Raw genomic sequence first — 21116 nt, forward strand, 5'->3', positions numbered from 1 at the left:
CATTTATGTTTACTGGTCTGGCCGAGTAACAAATTTTCTACTTGGATTAATGTGAAAAAAAAAAAAAAAAAGAAATTACACTATGAAAATATTTACATTTATAAACTTTTCCTGCACAATAAAATGTGAATAACTCGGACAAATGAACAACATGAAATGACTTAAGAATACAATACTTAGAATGCATAATAAGGACAATTTTAACAATATCATGGCTGTTACTAAATGTTTTGTATATTTGTAGATCCACTGTGTATGTATAAATGATAAACTGAAACATAATATTGTTTAAATTGCGCTTGTTTTTCTTAAGAAATTTCAGGTTGTACATAGTTGTTCAGGTTATTCCCATTATAATTTTACTCCTTCTGAACAGTCAAAAAAAAAATTCAAATATCAATTTTAATGTATGAGTTTCAATTTTATATCATATTTGATACATCGGGTCTCAATGTTCAAATATTTATTTTTGAACAAACAAAAACATAACACAAACATGTCTAACAAATTGGTAATTTCTTTTCAAAATTGGCAAAGTTCAGCCTCCCTCCTCATTAATGACAGTCTTGTAGTGTCACTGGAAAGGCCTCTAGTGAATGAATTCCTCCCCCCTGGATTACCAGTGTATTGCATGTATCTAATTGTATACATCAGGTTTTTCAAGAAAAAAATATAACATTGATCATGTAGAGGGCTTCAAAAGTCATGTATCAAATATGATATGTTTGGCGTTATAGGGTTAAGACAGGTTAGAGCTGCGGGAGATTTCGTGACAAATTTTTCATCAAATCTGTAAAACCTCAGTCATAGCCTAAGTATCACGAATCTGTAAGTCTTTCTGTGATTACTCACCTGAATCTCTTGCATCACGGTGAACATTTTGAAGCGTACTCCACCATAAACAAACCATGTGTTTACAAACAGAGCCGGTAGGTAGCTCGGGCATCTTCGGAATTTTGTCGCATCATGCATTTTGGGAAACAGAGGTTCGCGCAACAGCCTGGCGCGGCAGGCAGACACGATGCGGAAACGGCTGGAGCTTCCTTCCTTTTATGCATATTCCTCCAGCCATTTCTGCATTTCAGCCGTTTCCGTGTCATGTTTGTCGCTTTTTTATGCTGCTGCCAAGCGGCTGCATGAACCTCCGTTTCCCACAATGCACGTTGCAACAAAATTCCGAAGTTGCCCGAGTTACCTACCTGAATCTCTTGCATCACGGTGAACAGTTTTGAGCATACTCCACCATAAACAAACCATGTGTTTACAAACAGAGCCGTAGGTAACTCGGGCATGTTCGGAATTTTGTCGCATCATGCATTGTGGGAAACGGAGGTTTGCGCAGCAGCCTAGCAGCAGCAGCCACTACAGACACGATGCGGAAACGGCAGGAGCTCCCTTCCCTTTATGCATATTCCTCCAGCCATTTCTGCATTTCAGCCGTTTCCATGTCATGTTTGTTGCTTTTTTATGCTGCTGCCAGGTGGCTGCATGAACCTCCATTTCCCACAATGCACATCGCGACAAAATTCTGAAGTTGCTCGAGTTACCTACCTGAATCTCTTGCATCACGGTGAACAGTTTTGAAGCGTACTTCACCATAAACAAACCATGTGTTTACAAACAGAACCGGTAGGTAGCTCAGGCATCTTCGGAATTTTGTTGCATCATGCATTTTGGGAAACAGAGGGTCGCACAGCTGCCTGGCAGTGGCAGCTGCTACAGATATGATGCGGAAATGGTTGGAGCTCCCTTCCCTTTATGCATATTCCTCCAGCCATTTCCGCATTTCAGCCATTTCCACATCGTGTTTGTGGTTGCTTCATGCTGCCGCCAGGCGGCTGCATGAACCCCCGTTTCCCACAATGCACGTCTTGACAAAATTCCGAAGTTGCCCAAGTTACCTACCGGCTCTGTTTGTAAACACATGGTTTGTTTATGGTGGATGGCGCTTGGAAATTGTTCACCGTGATGCAAGAGATTCAGGTGAGTAATCGCAGAATTACTCACAAATACAGATTTGCGATACTTAGGCTATGACTGAGGTTTTACAGATTTGATGAAAAATCGGTCACGGAAGTCTCCCGCACCTTTAAATATAAAGACAAATTTAAGGACTACCACAAAAGTAGCACTAGGTCACTTGCCCCATAAAGGTAATAATAGATCATGTTGAGTGGTATGTGGCCCCTGAACTAAAACGAGTTTGACATCCCTGACCTAGAACAACAACACAACACGTCTTTATATACATAACGTACGATGTCTGGAGAGTTAGCGGTTGATATGTTGAAGTGTGAATGCTTTGGAGTCTGTCAGTGTAATGTTGCCTCTGTTTTGCAGTGTCATATCATGCACAAAGCATCTCCCCTCTCCCCTTCCGTTAGCTCACCCTCCTGACAAGCGCTGCCATCTCTCATTTGGACATCCATGTTATCCAATTGGCAGCGCTCACATTACTGGCCTGCCTCCCTCCTTTTTTCTGGATGCTTGATGCAAACCCGCTGACGCTGCACAATAGCAACTTTCTATGGGCTGCTGGACTCGTCTACAGGGGGATTTTAGCTGAGGTCCCCTCTAATCTGGCTAATTCTGAATCAGCCAGGACCATTCCAAAGGGTGTGTTCATCGTGCCGTATTAATCTTTGGTGAACTGATGCTGAACTCTTTATCAGCAAGGGGAGGGTGTATAATTGCCTGCGGGAGAGACTGGGGAAAAAGAAGAGGCAAGGCGATCCCACCTCCCTCTTTCACTACCTCACTCATGCTCAACAAATATCCCACCGCTGTTTGCCAACACTTTTTTTTCCCCCTACACTATGTGATACAGAAAGTGGTTCTCTGGGTAGCTACTTGCCAAAGTCAGTCATTTAACCCTTTTAAGGGGGGTGTCAAACTCATTTTAGTTCAGGGGCCACATTCAGCCCGATTTGATCTCAAGTGGGCCGGACCAGTAAAATACTAACAGTGAAAAAAGTAAAATTCTGTTATGATCAGGTTTACATCTGCAAAGTTTCCTTAAAAATCTGAATAACATGAACAACTTAAATTGTCTTAAGAAAAACAAATGCAATTTTAACAATATTTTACCTCGATTTATCAGGTTATCATTTACACATGTGCATTACAATCGCACAAAACATTTAGTAACAAGCAGAATATTGGAAAATTGCATTTACTTTTCTTAAGACATTTCTGTTTGTTCAGGTTATTCACATTTTTTGTAAATGTATAGTTTGGTAATGTAAATATTTTCATGTAATTTAACTTTTTTTTTTTTTTACACCAAAAAACAAAGAAAATTTGGGGTTGTCATTATTTATAGGTTATTATGATCATATTTTACTGGTTCTGACCCACTTGAAATCTAATTGAACTGTATGTGTCTGTATGTGGAACCTGAATTAAAATGATTTTAACACCACTGAATGTTAATATCTTCAGTATAATTTTTGCAGTTTTTCAAAAATTTCATCCCACGGGTCAGATTGGACCCTTTGGCGGGCCGGATTTGGCCCCCGGGCCGCATGTTTGACACCTGCGCTTTAAGGAGTAAAATTATAGCAGGTCGCCTAGATTTCTTTCTTTTTATATGTATATATATATATATATATATATATATATATATATATATATATATATATATATATATATATACATACACACACATTTATTTATTTATTTGCAATTCAAGTGTTAAATGTTTTTTTTTTTTTGCCAATTTTTCGCACCTTTTTTAAGAATTTAACTTTCAATATCTGACCGTTAATTATCATAACCTCTGCCAAGGATTGGCAAAGGTTATGTTTTCATAGGGGTTTGTCTGTTCGTTTGTTTGTATGTTAGCAAGATAACTCTAAAGTTATGGACAGATTTGGATAAAATTTTCAGGAAATGTTGATACTGGCACAAGAAAGAAATGATTAAATTTTGGTGGCAATCGGGGGTGGGGGGGTGGGGGGGTGGACTGATCTGTCTCGGCGGAGGTCTGCACTCTCAGAGTACTTTTCTAGTTTATTATACGTAATAAATGCTTAAAACTGTGTTATAGCAAAACATAAAAAAAAATAAAAAAACTGACCTGAGTTGTGTGTTTTTTCATGTTTATTATGCAAAACAACTGTGAATGTACAGAACAAAACATTTTGAGATGATAGAAATAAACTTTCAACTATTGTACTTGCGCTCAAACATTTTTGTTTGTCTAGATAACAGGTGTCAAACAATCTGGCCTGTGAGATGAATGATGAATTTGTGAAATGCAAAAATTACACTGAAGATATTAACAGTCAAGGATGTTCAAATAAATTTAGGTCAATTCAATCTAAAGTGGGTCAAACCAGTAAAATACTGTCATATAACCTATAAATTATGAAAACTGCAATTTTTTGTCTCTTTGTTTTAGTTCTAAAAAAGTAAAATTACACAAAAATATTCACATTTAAAGACTCATCCTTTACAAAAAATGTGAATAACCAGAGCAAATATGAAGAACCTGAAATGTCTAAAGTGTAATATGTCTAATTTTACCAATATTCTGCCTGTTATTAAATGTTTTGTGTATTTGTAGATCGACTGCGATCTGTAAGTTGTGATGCACATGTATAAATTATAAACTAAAGTGTAATATTGTAAAAATTGCAAATATTTTTGTATTTTTTAAAAAGAATTATCAGGTTCATATTTGTTTTATGTTTAAGTACAGTTTGTAGATGTAAACATTTTATTATAGATTTTTCTTTCTTTTTTTACTCAAAAACAGAGAGAAAATGTTGGAGTTGACATTATTTATAAGTTCTTATCCTATTATTTATATTATTTTACTGGTCCAGCCCATTTTATATCATACTAGGCTGTATGTAGCCCCTGAATGAAAATTAGTTTGACACCCCTGGTCTAGATCATTCAGTGTCCATGTTACAGTTTCTTATTTTAAGTTATTTCTTGTCATTTTAGCCTGTGTGATTAATTAACTATCTATTAACTATACAAACTGGGGAAAAAAAGCAAAAAAACAAACAAAAAATGGATAAAAACAGCGAAACAAAGGTAAAAATGTACTAACAGAACACTCCAAAACAGCACTATCACTATTGTATACAATTATTTACAAGATTTCACTGCAAAAACACAGCTGAAACCTCGCTAAAACACTGTTAAAAGTAATTAAAAAAAAATCTTCCATCTCACTCTCACCGACTGCACTCTGCCGCTATCTGCTCCGCCCACTTCTACCCTCACTGACAGCCAATGCAGGCTTCTACCCTAATGTGTTATATACCAATAGAACGCTCTCAATCTTAGCTTTCAGACGCCATTTTGATTTTGTCAGTAGCAGAGTACCAAAACCGTCACCGCTAAATAGTGTTGTTTTTGTCAGCCTGTTTTAATTTTAGTTTTAGTCTAGTCTTTGTGTCAAACTCTCATTTCAGTCTTTCTTAGTTTTAGTCACGTTCATAGTGTTTTCGCGTAGTCTAGTTTTAGTCGATGAAAACTGATGACATTTTAGTCAATGAAAATTGTATTTTAGTTTCTTTTTAGTCGTGCAATTCTATTTAATCTGGTCAATATAGTCTAGACTAAACCATCATTTTCTTTTATTTAAACCCATTTTAGTTCAAACATGGTTATCTTATCATTCTTATGGACTCAGGAATGTGTTATATGCTGTCAATTACCAAATCTGTATGAATATTCATGAGGGCAAGTCTCGTGAGTCTTTGGTCAGTCACTGTACCACGCAAATAGTCTATATCTTGAGAAGTCTTAATGGGGGGGGCATATTTCTGTCCAAACCATGCCCGACACAGTTGCGTCTGAACCCATCCTGACCTGTTGGGTCTTGTCAGGTCCCATCAAGCTCAGTTTGGGTTGCAGCACTCTGCCGTATGATCGGGTCTGCTTTTTGGACAATGGACATTTGGAGTGTGAGATGGAAGGTGAACCGTTCGGACTTCAGGTACGAACTGGAGGCGGCGAACTTCCTGGGTGCGAAACGTCTGGTAACCTGCGGACCTCACAATTTCACTGCAGGCGCACTTGTATCTTATGCTCCGTTTCCACTACATGGTATCGGCTCGACTCGACTTTTTTGCGTTTTCATTACGAAAAAGGTCCTGGAATCTGGTACCCGGTACTAGTTTTTTGGTATCGCCTCCGCTGAGGTTCCAGGACTGGGGACCAGATACTAAAATGTGACGTCAGAGAGTCGTCTCTGTGACCCGCCATTTTACAAAAAACAGATGCGGAAGTTGACAGTAAATATAGCGGTAGGTTAATCCACATGATGACAGCCCGAAAAACTACACCATGGTTTGTCGAGGAGGTTCGGACGTAAAAATTAAGCATGGGCTTGACAAGAGAACATGCAACGAGTGAGTTCATCAGCAACTTTCTGAGCAGACGACACGGAAGTAACGCGCCGCATCGCTATGACGTCCAGGTACTCCTAAGTCGGCAGTATCCTGTAATGGAAACGGTCTTCAGGAATAGGACCTTGTACCCAAGTCGAGCCGAGCCGGTTCCATGTAGTGGAAACGCGGCAACTAAAAATTATGGCATCAATTCGTCTCGGCAACAAAACCGAAGATACATTTTATCACAGTTTTAGTTTTGTAAACAACATGTGGTCTCGTTTTTTTAGTCAACAATATAGCATTATATTTAATTATCGCTATTGTCACATGGCCACCATTTTTGTTACATCTCGTCTTCTTTTCGTCACACGATAAAAGTTTGTTGATGAAGATATTTCCTCATAATTTTCGTTGAGGAAGGCAATACTACCGCTAAATTACCCCACGTTTTTTTCCTGGCACTAAAACCCCAACATAAGAAAAAAAAAAAAAAAAAACAAAATAAAAGAGGACACAAAGCTGCAAAGTTAAATTAAAAAAAAGACTTAAGTCACCTCCTGCATAAGTATTTACAAATTTTAAGGGTACGTAAAGGTTGAATGCATGATGGCTAGTGTTCGTCTGTCCCGTAAACAAAAGAAGGTTCTGCAAACAATTTTGTAGTTAGCTGCTGTGTTTGGTTTGGATATGTGTCGACTAAAAGCCTCGCTTCGATGTAGAGTGAAGCGTGAAGGGGTGGGGAGGGGGAAGGGTGGTGGTGGTGGTGGTGGGGAGGGGGGGGGGGGTTCAGAGAGTTCTGTGGTAACCTAAATAATTACACGCCCTGCTCCCAGAGTGATTAATTATATCTGCGGAAAGGGATTTCTTATTTTAGAGCCCTCCGCAGACAAGGGCTGGTGGGGAGAAAGACAAGAAAAAAAAAAGAAGACAAATACAAGGAGGGCCTTATCAAACCTTTCTTGACAGATTTAGGCTGTACGTAGACTTGCAGAGTAATATCTTTCGTTGGCTGGTCAGCTTGCGAGCGCTGTACTGAGGACATGAAGGATTTAAAGTGAATCAATGTTTCACAGTGGGCATAATTAACTGTATTTGAGGAACTTGACAGGATATTGGTGTAGAAATTTTTACTGGGTTGCATATAGCATTTGGGAAGGATTAGTGCTTCTCATGCCCATTACTTCATATAATTTCTTCATTTTCCTTATCTGCGTGTACCAGAGTGGCCTTTCTGGGAAGTTGGTGTGCATCAGTACACGTCTCAATCGGCACACTGGGAGGGTATTCCCCCCAGTCGGACTATTTCGAGACCGATTTTCCATACTGGGATGTGCATTTAAATTAGTTATGATGCAGCTTAACATGGTGTTGGGAGTTAGAGGTGGGAGGTTGCCCGTGTGGACAACACAGATTTGGAGTCAGTTATAACGCCGACGTCAACAAACAAAGATGGAGGTCAACATTTATTTGATCATTTTGTGCTTTTTTTTTTGTAAACCTGCAAAAGAGGAAGATTCGATTTAACCCTTTTGTGCATACTGGTCACTCCAGTGGACAGCAATTGTATAGCTGTTCTCTTGTTATTCATGGATTTTGTTGTTCTTTTCGGGTTTTTTTTTTTTTTTTTACACATATCTTTATTTACGTTTTAAGACACTACATATCTTTTCTGACATGAATTGGTAACCTTGTGTTGATCTCTCCTGAGCATAAACCCCCAGAATCACAAGCCCTCCCCATAGTTTTCACACAATTTATCACTAAAATTCACATTTCTGTGCATCAAAAGTTAAACGTGGTGTCCAGCTGAGTGGACATTTTTGCAACTTAATGAAAATAGGTTCATAAGATTTTTTTTTTTTTTCATTATTATTTTTTTATGTATTTTTGAATTTTTTTAAATTATTTTTATTTATTTATTTTTATTTATTTTTCAGAAGAAATTTTTCAATCGCATTGTTTTTTTTTCATGCCTAAAGAGGAATAAAAACTCTCAGGAAAAAAAAATTGATTAAGGTTCTCATAATTCGTGCATGAAAGGGTTAAAGATCCAGTGCTTTTTTGTTCCAAAAGTCTTTTTTTTTTCTGTATTTTCTAACTTTTCTTAAGTGATTTATCACCATTTATTCTCATATTATGCTCAATATTTGCATTCTTCACTAAAAATGACATATCTTCCTATATTTAATTTGCTGAGCATGTATATATCAATAAAAGCTTAATTAAAGTTGAGGATTATTATATCAAAAAAGAGAAAACAGAGGAAAAAGTGACTTTTTCAGTAAAATATATCATTAACTGAACTGAAGAGAGTGCCTTGGAGTTGTTGTCCAGTTTGTTATCTACTTTATAAATCCCTTTTTCCAAAGAGCACCTCGAACAAACTCTCTTTTGGTCCTAGAAGCATTCCTTCCAATGAATTTTTACTACATAGAACCACTTTAACCCAAAAAATGTCAGTGCTAATTTGTGTTTCCATTACAAAATGCCTTTCTTAAGTGTTTTATCACCATTTATTATAATATCATCCTCTGTATATTGCGTTTTTTCAAATCGAAATCATATATTTTCCTATATTTATTTACTGATCATATAGATGTTCATTAAAGCTGATTAGCGTTGAAGGTTATTATATCAGAAAGAGAGAAAACTGAAGAAAATGTTACTTTTTCAGTCAAATATGTCATTAACTGAACATAAAAACAAGTGTCTCCATCCACTGTCATTGATCCAACTCCATGTGTTTAACTGGTGAATCAATATTGTAGATGATGACAGTGTTTCCATGGTAACTACAGAGCCTCTGAACATCCAAATGGGTCCAAACCGGACCAAACAGAGAATGGAAAGATCTCTGGGAACCACTATGCTAATCTATAAAGACCCAGTGCTACTTTTGGGACAGTTCCCAAATGATTTTTTCTCGATTTTTAACTTTTCTTAAGTTATTTACCACCATTTATTCTAATAATATGGTCAGTATTCTGCACTCTTAAGTGAAAATCAGGTATTTTTCAACATGTAATTTACTGATCATGTTTGACGTCATTAAAGCTCAAATTAAAGTTGAGGGTCATTATATAAAAAAACAGAAAAATCGGAGGAAAAAGTGACTTTGTCAGTAAAATATATCATTAACTACACATAAAAACAAGTGTCTTCATCCACTGTCATTGATCCAACTCCATGTGTTTAACTGGTGAATCAGTATTGTAGAAGATGACAGTGTTTCCATGGTAACTACGGAGCCTCTGAACATCCAAATGGGTCATATCTGATGACCATGAAAAGATGACAAACTGCATTTTACAACAATTATTTACATGGATTGACAGGATTAACAGATCAACAGCTATTTAACTTTTTATATCAGTAAATGATTTTGGTTTTTAACAGTTAAAGTCTGAAAAATGATAATTCAAATGTCGGTATCCAACCCCAATTAGAGGTTCTAATCCAGGGTTGTCATACATATGGGCCAAAATCAGCCCGCCCAAAGGTCCAATCCAATCGTAGGGTGAATTTGCAAAATGGAAAATTTACACTGAAGATGTTAACAATCAAGGATGTCAAAATAACACTGGGTTACAAAAAAATGTTTTTTGCAAGTTGTCTAGGTTTTTTCAACTGAATTAGGACCATTTTGCACCGCTAAATCCAAAAATAACATCTGTTTTTCTCAATCAGGTCAGGTTTTTTTGCTAATTTGATTTTGAAAAATTTGATCTTCTCATAAAATTGATTACATTTTTGTGACTTTATCAGTTGATTTTTTTTATATAGTTCTCACCCAAAATAGGTTTTAAGAGAAAAAAAAAATTTTCTAACAGGATTCCTGTTAGGTACAATGGTGTATTCACCGCAGATGTAGCAGAATACGTCAGGCTTATTTTTGCAAGATCTTCTAGTCGAAGCCATTTCATTCACCTGTAATATTTAAAAAAAAAAAAAAAAAAACATTAATCATAAATTGGCAAAAGTAAAATCTTCAGAACTCGTTTATTGCAAGAAATATGAAAGAATTTTGTATCATATGATGTGAAAATGCCCATAAATGTAAGCAAAAATGTTAAAAAGCCAATATGTAGCATAGTTCAGAAAGTTGACCTGATTGAGCAAAATTAATGTGATTTTGGATTCAGCACACCAAAATTATCCTAAATCAGCTCCAAAAACTTAAACAATAAATTTGTTGTTGACCAGGGTAATTTTAGTTCAGGGGCCACAACTCCAAATTTTCTCTTTGTTTTGTGTAAAAAAAAAAAAAAAAGTAAAATTACATGAAAATATTTATATTTACACATCATACTTTCACAAAAAATGGGAAGAACCTCAACAAATATGAACAACCTGAAATGTCTTCAGAGACATAAGTATAATTTTAACTCTTTAAACCCTAAGCCTAAAATGGTCCGGACTTTTTTTTATTTTTTATTTTTTTTTATTTTGACGACTAAAAGGTTAGAAAACATGCTGTGAGTGAGTCCTTTTGACCATTTTTCTCGAGCACTTTTTTTCCAGATCTTTCAAAATCTAGCAATCATTTACAATTTCCTGTATGTTATAATTCTGCTAAAACTGCTTCTTCTGCAGCTTCTCGTTCAAGTGTGAGTGAAATTACCACAATGATCCAATAAAACCTATAAAGTGCAACGTCTTAGGTTTCAGAAACTGTTGGAATTTATCCAATTGCGCAAACAGTGGAAGAGTTACATCCATCCAAACTGCATATATGCAAGGTGTGTCAGCGATGACACGTCAGGTTTTAAAGAGTTAACAACGTTCTGCCTTTTACTAAATGTTTTGTGAATTTTTTGATACACTGTGATATGTAAATTGTAATGCACATTTATAAATGACTAACTGAGGCAGAATATTGTTAAAATTACACTCACTTTTCTTAAGAAATTTCAGGTTTTTCTTTTTTTTTTTCACCCTAAAACATGAGAAAATTGGAGTTAACATTATTTATGATAATTATAGTATTATAGTACTGGCCCTGTGTCCCCTGAATGTGAATGTGTTTGACATCCATGTTCTAATCCTTCAAAACATCGCACAAAACCAATGAACAGAAGCCACCTAATCTCTGTACTTATTTCTACTGCATATGCCTGAAACCTGCAAAAAGAAATAAAAAATACTGCGCTGATTCATTATATTTGCCTAAAACATTGAGCATTAATCTTACATCTTCTGCTGCGCATCTTATTTTATTCTTTACTTTTAATCCATATAATGTCTACTAATAATATACCGTAGCTCAATTTATTATGTAAAATATTCTCAGTGTCTCGGCTTTTGAATTAGATCTTTATTCTCATTTATCAACGCGAGGTGAGGGAAGGTTAGGCCACCGCTCGCCGCCACCGAACATAGATCTCATGCGTTGATCTGCCCGGCAAAAGCATATTTAGCGGCAGCTTTACTAAATGGCAGATAATCTTGGGATTGCTCCTAACCTTTTCACGGATTTGGGAGCGTTTGCGTGGCAGTCAGCTTTCTCATTACGGTGTGAATCAATCATCGGGTCTATAACTTCCTCTGCTCACCTGCTCTACAGCATTGCAGTGTTTCTGTAGTTATGCCAAACTGGCTCGGGATACACAGACAAAAGATAGCTTCTCCTCCTGCTGCCCATTCTGGCTCAAAGAAGGCTTACTGGACTCTTTTCTTCTTATGCATCTGGTATCTACTATGTACTGAGGGAGTTTAAGGGCTGCTGATGCTCAATGGGAAGTATGTAAACCCACGGCTGATATGTACTTTAAAGCTCCTACGTATTAGATAAACCATATATATTTATATACAGTATGTACAGGGTGGGGAAGCAAAATTTACAATGAACATTTAGTTGTTTTTCTCAATTGTTTTGAAACCAAACATATATTGATGTCATAATCATTCCTAACACTATTATCCATACCTTTTCAGAAACTTTTGCCCATATGAGTAATCAGGAAAGCAAACGTCAAAGAGTGTGTGATTTGCTGAATGCACTCGTCACACCAAAGGAGATTTCAAAAATAGTTGGAGTGTCCATAAAGACTGTTTATAATGGAAAGAAGAGAATGACTATGAGCAAAACTATTACGAGAAAGTCTGGAAGATACTATTAAAGAAGAATGGGAGAAGTTGTCACCTGAATATTTAACTCTTTCAGTGCCATGGGCCGATTAAATCGGCTTTACGAATACAACCTTTAAAGTGCCGGGGCCGATCAGATCGGCTTTGGAGAACACGCCGGATGTTACCGAGCGGTTTCCTGCAGGATTCTTCGAATATTATAAAGACGACGCGAAATACTGAAAAATTCTGTGGCACTTTTAAGGCTTTTAAGGCTTATTAGCCCCTTAACTGTCTGGCACCGAAAGAGTTAAGGAACACTTGTGCAAGTTTCAGGAAGCGTGTGAAGGCAGTTATTGAGAAAGGAGGAGGACACGTACAGGGTGGGGAAGCAAAATTTACAATATTTTGAGGCAGGGATTGAAAGACAGTGTATGACCAATTAGTTTATTGAAAGTCATGAGAATTTATTTGCCACAAGAAAATTTACAAAATAGAAAATGTTTTGTTCTATGTGTCCTCCTTCTTTCTCAATAACTGCCTTCCACGCTTCCTGAAACTTGCGCAAGTGTTCCTCAAATATTCAGGTGACAGCTTCTCCCATTCTTCTTTAATAGTATCTTTAAGAAAGTCGACATTGCTGTGTGATGTTCTATTGGTAGCATGTTCTAAAACGCCCCAAATAGCAGAATCCAGAGCTTTTAGATCTGGGCTAGAAGGCGGCCATAAACATGATTCCCAAAAATTGCTAAAGTTGGATTTGCAGAAATCTTGTATTTTTCTAGCTGTGTGGGCTGGAGCGCCATCCTGTGTCCATTCATAATTTCCATCTGGGTAGTTTGCTTTAAGCCATGGCAATACCTGGTATCTGGATGAATTTGGTTGGATCCTTTAGGATTTTGGATTTGAGAGCTTTAATAAAAGCTTTGGTACGTTTTTTGTTGCTTCCTCCACTTCCAGACTTTCTCGTAATAGTTTTGCTCATAGTCATTCTCTTCTTTCCATTCTAAACAGTCTTTATGGACACTCCAACTATTTTTGAAATCTCCTTTGGTGTGACGAGTGCATTCAGCAAATCACACACTCTTTGGCGTTTGCTTTCCTGATTACTCATATGGGCAAAGTTTCTGAAAAGGTATGGATAAGTGTTAGGTATGATTATGACATCAGTATATGTTTGGTTTCAAAACAATTGACGTGTGCCTGCTGAGAAAAAAACAACTAAATGTTCATTGTAAATTTTGCTTCCCCACCCTGTATATATTCCATTATGCACTTTACTGATATGTATTCATTTTCATCTTACTGAAAAATTACATTACTTTGCACATTCCGGTTTATTTTTGCACCTTCCTGTTTGTCATTCCATAAATATGAAAATGGCGACAAACATAAATATCTATTGTTTTGACTCTAGAATGCTCGTTACCCCTCTTTCTAGTATTAACCCTTTCATGCATAGTGGTCACTATAGTGGACAGCTGTTTATAGGGGCTCTCTTATATATTTATGAATTTTGTTGTTTTAGCTCCATATCAGCCAACACAGTGGACGCTTATGTATCATCCCATACACTGTAATTCGTACCATTACTGTAAATTCGCGGTTCTACATAAATCTGATCTGCACTAACATGTTTGACTGTAAAAAAAAAAAAAAAAAAAAAAAAAAGCTAATTGTTATTAAACTGTAATTAACAGTTGTTGTTTTTCCCCATATTATCTATATTCAGGTATTGTTAAAATGTGAGAAAACATCAAATTAGCAACATTAAAAATGTTTCTACCTCATAGTACATCAGTAAATACATGTTTCTTTGCTTCTAAAATTAAATGCATGATGTCCAGATGAGTAGACGTTTTTGTAATTCCATGAAAAATAGGTTCATTAACCCTTTCATGCATACTGGTCACTACAGTGGACAGTTATTCTACAGCTGTTCTCTTGTATATTCATGGGTTTAGTTGTTTTAGTTCCATATCAGCCAACACAGTGGACACTTATGCATCATCTCATAAACTGCAATTCATACCATTACTGTAACTTTGCTGTTCTTGATTGGTTCTTGAGTGGAAATCAATTGTTAATATTTATTTTTTGCATATTATCTCCATGAAGTGAGTAATAACTAGTATTAGAATATGTTAAAATGTGAGAAAACATCAGATTAGCTGCATTAAACATGGTTTCATTTCACTGTTTTTATATCACTTTATGATACTGGGTTTTAAATACATGTTTATTTGCTTCAAGGATAAAATTCATGGTGTAGCTGAGTGGACATTTTTGTAAATCTATGAAAAAAACTCAATCTCATTGTTTTTTTCATGCCTAAGGAGGAAAAAAAAAAAAAAAAAAAAAAAAAAACTCAACTAAGGTTTTCATAATTCATGCATGAAAGGGTTAAAAAAAATTCAATCACGTTTTTTTTGGTTTTTTTTTCATGCCTATAGAGGAATAAAAACACTCAAGAAAAAATCTTGACTAAGGTTCTCATAATTCATGCATGAAAGGGTTAAACTAAAAAAAAATATATTCTGTTTCCTCGTGTCCACACATACTGCGCCGATGTTTTTTAAAACTGTTCTTCTTCGCTTATTTTAACATTCATCAACATCTTTTTTTTTTTTTTTTTTTTTTTTTTTTTGTTGACATGACGCTAGTTGCGCAATAACATCTTTCCATTCCAGTTTTGCACGATATATACCAATTGCGCTACACCCGAAAAACCACCTCACCGGAAAAAATCGAAATCTTACCAAGTGTATTTTACTCTTTTCTAGTCAAAATATCTTATCACACTTAAAATAATTCTTATATCTCACTGAAAAGTTACTCTTCAGCAATTTCGCTAAGCCCGAAAAACCTCTTGGAAACGCAAAAACTTTTCATTGAAAAATGAGAATTTGGGCGAAATTGTCGTTTTTCCATTAGGCTAATTTTTTTTGCGCAAGTTATATTCACGCAATTTGAGGGTCAATGGAAAAGCAACTATTGATTCACCAGTAAAACCCATGGAGTTGGATCAATGACAGTGGATGGAAACACTCGGTTTATTTCAGTTAATGAGAGATTGGACTGAAAAAGACGCTTTTTCTTCAGTTTTCTCTATTTTTTTTTCTTTTTTAATATAATAATCCTTAACTTTACTCTTTACATATGAGCATCTACTTGATTAGTAAATGAAATTAAGGAAAATACCTGATTTTCACTGAAAAAAAAAAATAAAAATACAGTAGATAATATTATAATAAAGGGTGATAAATCACTTAAGGATTGTTAAATATAGAGAAAAACTTATTTGGAAACTGCCTTAAATGTTACACTGGGTCCTTATGGGTTAAAATAAATAATAAATAAATAAAAAAGCATCTTTTGAAAGCAAAGATAATAATTTAAACAAAACTAACCAATGCTGTGATATTTATCACAATATAAAACTTATGATGTTCGTCATTATTGTTTTGTATCCCAGACCCCTGTTACAAAAGAAAACCCATAATTCTATAATATACTTTTTTCATATAGTATATATATATGAAATAATTCCTATCAATGTATTAGCCTATTTCTCTCTCATAGTGTTAAAACTAGTGTGATAAAAATGTCATGATAACTTCTAAAGTGTCAATTTATTCTCAAAGACTAAGTGATGGCTCTTCTGAGTAGTGGTTCAATTGTGCCATAATTCAGCCTCAGTAAAAGGCATGTCGTCCTGTGTTGCTACTCTGACGCACACAAAGTAACTCCTCAGAAATCTTGACATCTCCGAGGGTGAAGTGACATTTATATCAAATACAGCAATTACAGCGGGTCTGCACGGTTTTTCATTTTTTATGTCAGAAAGGTGGAAAGAAAAAGAACAAAATGATCTTATGCTGCGATTTTAGTATTTTAATGTACGTGTTTCATAGGAAGACATGAAGACACAGAGGGATCTTTTAGAAATAACTGCTATTACTTTTCCCCAGAAATTTATTTATAGATTGACTAAAGGCTAAGTCAGGTTCTGGTACATTTAAAAAAAAAAAAAAAAAAAAAAAGGTCAAATGACTTGGACTTTGGACAAATTCAACTGATTTAAGAATTAAACTGACCTAAAAGACAAAGGATAAAGGGGGCTACAGAGACTGGGTCAGTCCAGTCAAACACAAAAAAAGGGGTTATCACAGAAACACATTATAAAGAGTATCAAATAAATAGCACAGTTAGGACAGTTAGTCTTAATTTCTCAAAAAAAAATAAAATAAAATAATAATAACAATAATAATAACAAAATAATAATTTAGCCAAAAGGAATATCCACAGAAGCATTACAAAAGAACATAAGAACATCTGAGTTACCAACCTTAAATACCAAACGTCTTATTTTTTTCTTTATGTTTTCATTTTCACTCATTTGTGTTTTTTCTACCCGTCTTTTTCTCAACATTTGCTCATTGTATGTTGCTGTTAACTGCAATTTACCCACAGTGGGATGAGTAAAATCTATCTTATCTTATTTTTTTTTTTCATTTTATCTTACTTACTGCGTTTCAACTTATCTTACTTTATTTTATCTTATTTCATCTTATCGTGTTGTATCTTTTTTATCTTATTTTATTTCAACTTATCTTACCTTATTTTATCTTGTTTCAACTTATCTTATCTGATCTTATCTTATTTTAATTTTCATCTTATCTTATTTATCTTATTCATCTTATCTTATTGTATCTTATTTCATTATCTTATTTCAGTATCTTATTTCAGCTTATCTTATTTCATCTTATTTCATGTCATCTTATTATTTCATCATATCTTATTATTTTTTCATCTTACGTTATTTTATTATTTCATCTTATATCTTTTTTATCTCAATTGTATCTTTTTCATCTTATCTTATTTTATCTTATTTCAACTTATCTTATCTGATCTTATCTTACCTTATTTTATTATTTCATCTTATCTTATTTTAACTTTTTCATCTTATCTTATTGTATCTTATTTCATCTTATTTTATCTATCTTATCTTATTTCATCTTATTTCATGTCATCTTATTTATTTCATCATATCTTATTTATTTTTTTCATCTTACATTATTTTATCTTATTTCATCTTATAATATATATTTTTTTTTATCTCAATTGTATCTTTTTCATCTTATCTTATTTTATCTTATTTCAACTTGTCTTATCTTACCTTTTTATCTTGTTTCAACTTATCTGATCTCATCTTATCTTACCTTATTTTATCTTATTTCATCTTATCTCATCTTATCTTGTCTCATTTCATCTTATTTCGTCTTATCTTATTCTTATTCCATCTTATCTTACTTTATCTTATTTCATCATGTCTTATTTATTTTTTTCATCTTATTTTATCCTATTTATATTATATATATTTTCTTTTATCTGTCTTGTTTCATCTCTTATCTTATCTTATCTTATCTTATCTTATCTTATCTTATCACGCATAAGGATGGCAACAACATTAAACAGAAGCTAGACAAGTCATGGCCTGGCTCAAGATAATAACAAAAGAGGACCAACACACCAAGAACGATTAATCCAATTATATCTAAAATTACCAAACTCAGAAATAAAGCTGCAAATCAACCAAAGGTGTGAGTGATCCATCTGTGTTATCAGTGTGAATGTGGGGTGTTGCATGAGTGGAGGTATATGAGTGGAATGTGTGTGAAAAGGAAAAGGACTAAATCTAACCACCATAAAAGGCCAGGTGAGAAAGAAACGGAAAGAACAAAGCAAAAATAAGTCTGGAGACACAGCACCTGCAGAACCTAGAACTAGAGCAACTAGATTAGATACACATGGAAATAAAAGGCTAACATAAATGTGCTTAACCCATAGAGACCCGAAGAGTCACCGGTGACCAAAAGCATCTACTGATCTAAACTGTTTAGTACCTGTTTATCCACTAATCCTATCAATACATGTAAATAACTGGCGTAAAATACAGTTTGTCGTTTTCATGGTCATCAGATATGACCCATTTGGACATTCTGAGGCTCCGTAGTTACCGTGGAAACACTGTCATTTTCTTCAACACAGGTACCAAAACCGGCCCTCCAAAGGTTCCAATCCGGCCTACGGCATGATTTTATGGAGTGCAAAAATTACACTGCAGATATGAACAGTCAAAGGTGTTGTACTGGTTTTAGCCCAATGTGATCTAAAGTAAAATAATAACATAATAACCCTTACAATAAAATGTGAACAACCTGAAAATTAAGTACAATTTTAACAATATTCTTTCTGTTGCTAAATATTTTGTGGATTTGTAGATCCGATTTGTAAGTTGTGTTAATAAGTTGACACTAATATTGTAGAAATTCTTATTTTAGTTACACATTCCAAACTTCAAAATTTCAACAACATTATGTTTGTGTAACATTGTGTGTCATGCACATGTACAAGTAATAAGTTGAGGCATAATATTGTTAAAATGTAACTTGTTTTTCTGAAGAAATTACATATTTTTCCTGGTTATTCACATCTTTTTGGTGAAAAGATAGTTTGTAAATGTAAATATTATCATAATTTAAAGTTTTTATTGCACTGAAATGAAGAGAAGAACTTGGAGTTGTCATTATTTATAGGTTTTTATGCTATTATTTAATGATTTGGCTCGCTTGAAATTGAATTGGGCTGAGTTGAATCAATGACAGTGGATGGAGACACTTGGTTTATGTTCAGTTAATGACATATTTAACTGAAAAAGTAACATTTTCTTCAGTTTTCTCTCTTTCTGATATAATAACCTTCAACGCTAATCAGCTTTAATGAAGATCTATATGGTCAGTAAAGTACATATAGGAAAATATATGATTTGATTTGAAAAAACGCAATATAAAGAGGATAGTATTATATAAATGGTGATAAAACACTTAAGAAAGACATTTTGTAATTGCCACAAAATTAGCACTGACAATTTTTGGGTTAAAGTGGTTCTATGTTGTTAAAATTCATTGGAAGGAATGCTTCTAGGACCAAAAGAGAGTTTGTTTGAGGTGCTCTTTGGAAAAAGGGATTCATAAAGTAGATAACAAACTGGACGGCAACTCCAAGGCACTCTCTTTAAACATTAAAATGCTTTTATTGCCATGGCATGGTCATATCTAGTCCTTAAAAAAACACTTCTACACGTCTTGGCTTCAAGCCTTCATCAGGAAATCAAACAGGAGCCTCAAAACTCAGAATTCTGACTTTTTTTCCTCAGAATTCTGACTTTAAATTCAGAATCCTGACTTTAAACTCAGAATTCTGACTTTTTTTCCTAAGAATCCTGAATTTAAACTCAGAATCCTGACTTTAAACTCAGAATCCTGACTTTAAACTCAGAATTCTGACTTTTTTTCCCTCAGAATTCTGACTTTAAACTCAGAATTCTGACTTTTTTTCCTCAGAATTCTGACTTTAAACTCAGAATTCTGACTTTAAACTCAGAATTGACTTTTTTCCCTCAGAATTCTGACTTTAACCACAGAATTGACTTTTTTTCCTCAGAATTCTGACTATAATCTCAGAATTCTGACTTTTTTTCACAGAATTCTGACTATAATCTCAGAATTCTGACTTTTTTTCTCTCAGAATTCTGACTTTAATCTCAGAATTCTGACTTTTTTTTTCTCATAATAACAATAATAAGAAATACATATTGGACCTTAGTTTAATGTATTTTTCAATGGCCCTAATCCTCTTCTGTACTTTGATATTGGGTTTTAAATACACGCTCCTTCACTTCAAAAATTAAATGCATGGACATTTTTGTAACTGCATGAAAAAAAAAAATAATCGCATTGGGTTTTTTTTTTGCTTTTTTTCACGTGTAAGGAGGAATCAAACCACTACAGCAAAAATTTACTAATGTTCTCGTAATTCATGCATGAAAGGGTTAACTCATACCTGTACTAGAAGCTGGAGAAAAAGCAGTTTTATCAGTATTACAACATGCAGGAAATTGTAAATGATTGCTAGATTTTGAAAGATCTTCAAAAAAATGTGGTCTGGAAAAATGGACAGCATATTTTCTAACCTTTTTAAAGTCAAAGTAAGAATAAAAAGTCCAGGCGGAGCATTTTAGACTTAGGATGTAAAGGGTTAATGGTCCTGTTTTGCATCCAAAATGCTTTTTCTGTTCATCCCTCTGTTCTCGCCTTTGTGACGTGACGCCTCATTCGACTCGACCGAAAACTCCAAGTGAGTCAGACAGTGTGTGCAGCTGGTGAACCAGACTCTTGAGAGTTTTGCAAAGCAAGTGCAGAAGATAAAACACACAACTGAAATCCGTACAATAACCGAGGGTCAAGACGATTGAGCTTTGTTGGCAGAACTAAAAAGAGAAGGAATGTCTGAATTTAAAAGACAAATTCCTTTTCTTTCACCCCTTGGCTGATATGAATGAGAACTGTCAGATGCATTCGGAACAAAATATAAAGCAGCATCGCTTTATCGCTCCATATTTTTACGTTATTTACCTATTATTTATGTGTTTTTGCACAAAAGGTGTCAGACAAAGATAATAACGGTGGCATCTCAAGGCCACTTTGGAAAAAAAAGTAGTCCAGCCTGACAGGAGTACTCCATGGACCAGGTCCTTCTCTCACTTTCTCAAAAAAAAAAAAAAAAAAAATAGATTTTTTTATTTTTTTTATGCCTCCTGCCTTTGAATCCTCCATCACAGCCTCGAATGCCAAA

Source organism: Sphaeramia orbicularis, chromosome 2 (genome assembly GCF_902148855.1).
Source record: "Sphaeramia orbicularis chromosome 2, fSphaOr1.1, whole genome shotgun sequence".
NCBI lineage: Eukaryota > Metazoa > Chordata > Actinopteri > Kurtiformes > Apogonidae > Sphaeramia > Sphaeramia orbicularis.